Source organism: Falco cherrug, chromosome 16 (genome assembly GCF_023634085.1).
Source record: "Falco cherrug isolate bFalChe1 chromosome 16, bFalChe1.pri, whole genome shotgun sequence".
Classification (NCBI taxonomy): Eukaryota; Metazoa; Chordata; class Aves; order Falconiformes; family Falconidae; genus Falco; species Falco cherrug.
In genome coordinates this window covers 8,567,906-8,573,025 of record NC_073712.1, presented here as the reverse complement: position 1 = coordinate 8,573,025, position 5,120 = coordinate 8,567,906, and positions in this window count along the sequence as shown.

Sequence of the window (5,120 nt, the reverse complement as noted above, 5' to 3'; positions counted from 1 at the left end):
CACATTGAATTTGTTGACTTCTTAAGCGTCTGTCAATATCTATGATAGTGTGCAAACAAAGATTTTTCTTCCGTATCCTATAAGCTTGCATTATGCAAGGAAATGGTAGTATAAACGTCTCTTATTTCATATTGTTACTTCTTTAGATTTAATTGTACATCTTCTGTCTTTCAAACTGCTTTGCCTTGAAGAACAGGAGGTTTCTGAAACTGCCGAAAGTGTGATATATGCATAGGAGTCTTTTTGGGAGACCTAAACTTTCAAGTCTTAGCCCAAAATACTGTCCTTGTTGGTATCAAGACTTGAAGAGAGCTGAGATGTGAAGCACTCTTCAAAGGAACTGCTTCATGTATGGACCGTCCAAGAGGGTTTGTTTACTGCAGAGGTGAAAAGATGGCTGTGGCAGCCAAGTGGTTTGAGGTAATCGGCGTGACCTCTGTTTCCACTTTTCTCCATTAGAGAAAACGTCTACTTTTTCACATTTGGGTCTGCTGCTCTGCATTGAGAAAGCAGGGTCAAGTTAGCCAAGGCTTCTTAAAAGTGGAAGTAATAAAAATAGCACAGGCATATGGATAAATGCTAATTCTGAGCATATCAAAAGTTGTCCATCATCTTGCATTTTACAGAAACACATATACTTACTCACATTTAATCTTGCTGAGCTTTGTGAAGGACTGATGTAAGCCACGATGATGGCTTCTTTCAAAGGTGGTGTAAAGTATTCTAATTTCTGAATCCTGGATGGAAGAAGCTTACTGTAGCCTACTCTGTTCTCTTGGATAATAATACCTAAATCAATCAATTACAGGTCAATTTGAGTTGACCTATAGTCTGTCTTGATGCATTTCTTTTGTTTTCTTTTTCCCCCCCCAAATCATTCTTTACCTTGTAAGCAAAGTACTATGGAGTGGGCAGTTGCCTGTGCATTTTTTTGTAACTTTGGCTGAGAGGAAACACACGTGTTTAGGTAGAAATCCCATTGTTACTTTCCACTGTGTATTTCTATTGACTGGGCTTTGATCCAAGTTAAATACTTGAATTCATTGAGGAGTCAAGAGGGGAGCCCTACAGAAAGGTACTACCAAATTTTTCTGAGTTGCGTAACTACTTGTAGGTAATTTTCTCAACTTTCTTTCCAGTTGAATATATGTCATTGGGACTGCTTCTCACTGTGGAATCATTGTGGTGATTAATAGATATGTTGTGTTCATGTAATTTCACTTCTTGGTCCGCAGGGGCCCATAAGGTAACCAACCTAATGCTTCTTCAAGTTGAACATTCTCCAGCATTTGTGTGGGGTTATAAATGAAGCGCTGCCTCCCATGTATCATTCCAAGAGCTGCTTTCTTTCACTGTCCTCCCCTGACATAACAGTAACAGAAAGGGGATGGGCTTATGCCGAAAGTACAGCTGGCAGCAGGCTATGTAATGAAAATCTTCCTGTCTCTCTAGAAGTGCTAGCAATTATTAAGGAAGGAGGAGCGCTCTGCATGAGTTCCTAGCAGGACAGGATTGTTCCTTGCTTTATAGGAACATTCACTTGCCATTTAGGAGCAGAGACTTGCCACCTGATCCATACCATAGCGATACCATATCAGTTCACATGCAATTAAGTTGTGTGCGTGTTTTGCTCTGTGTACATATGTGTGTGTATATATATATATAAAGACAATTATGAGTCGGGACAGATAATCATTGACTGATACTATTTCCCTGAAACATGCACTGGGGTGACTTTGTAGCCATTGGGATGGCAAAAGCCTTTCTGTGAGGCTGTATGGGATGTTAGTAGACTTCTCAAATTTTCATTTCCTTCAAAGTAGTCAGTCAAAGTCAAGGAACTTGACCTGAACCATTGGGTGGACTATTCCTATATACCTACTTTTATCCGAGGAATGAATGAGCTCGGAAGAGTGAGCGCCGCGGCATTGGTCTGTAGCTGGCCCCTTCGTACAAGTAGGAGCGTTTTGATTGGGTATTGTACAGTACGGCGAGTGCTACTGGAGGCCTGCGGGGGCTGGTACCAGCTGCCTGGGAAGGATGCAAGAGCAAGCCAAGCATGTATGGCTCTTCTGTTGTGTGGTTGTCTCCTTCAGAGGCGGTGATTTTATACTGAACAGCTTTTGAGGAGGAAAACTTTCCACTGGCTATCGACGCTGTTATAATAATAATAAAACTCTTAAAAGTGGTGATGAGGCAGTTTAGACTAATAAATATTTCTGGGTGACAGGGTCTCCTCAAGGCAACTCGAGTCATGTGGCTTTGTAAACCACATCAGAATTATCCTCTGGGGAATGAGCTTTCTTGCAGCTATTTACCATGTTGTAAGCCCTTCGTTCTATTGAAACAGGATAGATGGCGTGCGTTACTGGCTCCTGTGCATGTGTATATGTGGCCACAGGACTTCTCATGCCGTTAGAAATCTCGGTCACCGTAGGTTATGTTGACCAATTCGTATGGAGGTGGTTACCTCTCAGCCCTGGCTGCTGCATTCGAGAGGTTCTCAGTCCAGGTTTGTCACAGGCCAGTTCCCTTTCCGCATCTCGGGCGCTGGCCAGGCTTGTTTATTCCCTGCTTCTCGTCCTGGAATTGTTGTGAGGGTGCCAAGGCTCGTAGATCCATGACTCTGAGCAAGGCAGGGTTTAAAGGTCATAGTCAAGACCATTAATAACAAGGTGCAAACGGCTGGTTTATATGTAATGTGAAGCTTTTTACTTATTTCATTTTTGCACTTTGGGGGCTCTGTTTGCTTATGGAGCACTTGGTGTCTGGTACCTATTTAGGCTGAGAGCAGGCAATTGGGTTCCTTCAGGCCTTCAGAGGAATGCAGAAAATTGTTCTCTGGTGTTGTAATTCTGCTGGGATAACTGCAGCTTATTTGTCTCACTGCTTATTAAATGCATACTTGTCTTGAGGTCCTCTTTTTTTTTTTTTTTTTTTTTTTTCTCTGAGAAACATTGGGTGAATCCCAAGGACCAAAAGTGAGAGGAAGATTCCAGGGGGAGGGGGAAGAGTGAAGTCTCTGCACCTCTACAAACTGCATCATCCACCTCCAGTGCCAGCGGGCTGAAGAGGTTAAATATGAGAGCAAACTCCCTTAGCCAAAAGGAGACATGCATACAGGGCTCATGCAGACATAAATTAATTTTGCCCTTCCCCCTGCCCAGAGATGACATGCTGAGGGGGGGAGATGCACCTCCCAAACTACTAATATATGGGGTGTGTGGTTGGGAGCCACGTGAGGCTGTGCTGAGGTTTCAGAATGGGACCAGCTGTGGAGGTAGGGAGCAGATGTGCACTGGTACTGAGTTCCTAGCAGAGGACAGTATTGGTAGCAAGGGCAGAGAGAACAGGTGGGGTTTGTACTTTACCAGCCTCGGAGTCACTACCGGCTTGCCCTGTTTTCCTGTTAAAAAGGACAGACGGACTCCCCCCTTCTCTCTTCAGCAGTTCTGTATGGCTGCGTAGGTGAAACGCAAGCTGTTCTGGTCTTCTGCTTATGGGTTAAAAATCTCCAAACATCAGGTCACGTTGACAGCAGCAATCACAGTGGGCTTCTGTGTACAGTCTTCTGTGGTCTGAATTCACCTGACTTCTAATAATGTGGGGAGAGGTAGCTTCAGTTTCCAGCTCTGTGTCTAGTCTCCTGGCTCCCTGCTCCCTTTCCTGAGCCTCCTACGTGGGGTGTGCTCTGCATGCCCCAGCCCTTAGCACTGTAGGAAGAAGACGGTGATCAGGGATATGCTGCTCATGTGCTTGGAATTTTCCTCATTTCCAGCTTCGATCATTGTGTTGTGCTTTTTGGTAGGCCCTTGGGTGAGTCTGGTCATTGGGGAAAGCTGGATAACACACCCACACTTACTGCATCAGTAAGGGTGCATCCACGAGGATGAGTATGTTCCTCCACTGGGGATCTTTGCTTTGGTTATTTCTGGCCAATGACATTTTCCTTTTACTCTGGCTGCATTGAATTGTGCAATCATACTGTGGCCTCATCAGCTCAGACCCTTCTCTTAAGAACTTCTTGATTTCTTTTCTAATTTGGCTGTAGGCTATCATCAGTTATAAAACAGTGTGACACAGTGTGTGACTATTGCATTCTCCCGCCTTGACTCATCAGCTGAGATTCCAGAGCAGTAACCCCCCTGCTGCTAGCTGGAGCAGCCCTCCCTGACTCTGCTTCAGTAATAAGGGATGTGAAAGCTCCCACACAGATCTTGACAGGTTATGCAAATGTTAGTCAAAATGCCCCAATAAATCTGTCCCTGAGAGCTGGACCTGTTCCAGCAGATGACCTCCATGGAGCATGCTGTTGTTGGCACAGGTACGTGAGCAAAGCCTTTCACATGCGTATGAGTGTGATGAACAGAAAGGGCCATGGCAGTGACAAGGGGGCTTTAGGCAGGGGTGTAGCTGGGCCGTGTGTCCCCTCTGCATTGCTGGGGCTCAAAAACTTCATCGACCTTACCACTACATCCATCCAGAGAAATGCTGGTGTCACCCGGGCTAAGGCCCTTGCTCACTCGCACGTGGTTTAGTGGAGAAAACATCAGTTGATGTGCATCCCATGCTTCCATTGACTTCTACCTCCTCCTGTGTGTCCTGTCCACCTTCTTCAGAGAAGGTCGTTTGTTCAGAAGCTCATTAAGCAATTAATTCTGCTCCTTGTCCTTCAGTTCAGCATGCTTTTGACTGGAGGATGATTAGAAGATGATCTTGCCTAAAAGGCTCCCTGTGCATTTTAGGCAGATTACTTAAGGGGGGCATGTGAGAGGGAGTGAGTGTTCCCTGACGAGACTGCAGCCTTCATAAACGTTTATAGATGGAAAACATCTGCTTGCTGAGGATGCGTGTGCTGACAGGGAGCTTTGGTAGGGCTCGTCTGCGGGAAGACACAGACCAGTCTGAATTTCCTTCAGCCTGCAACGGGTTGGCAACTTGCACAAGCGCTGGGAGTTAGCTCTAGCTAACGAGCGTATTTCCTATTGCCAGGCGTTGTGTTTTTGCTGACCACTTGTTAATAAACAAGCGAGTGCAGTCTCGTGGAGCCCTTTGCAGAGGAAACGCTCAGCTCTTCTGTTGGGTGGACTTGAGCTTGCCCTGCTGTCTGCACGACTGCT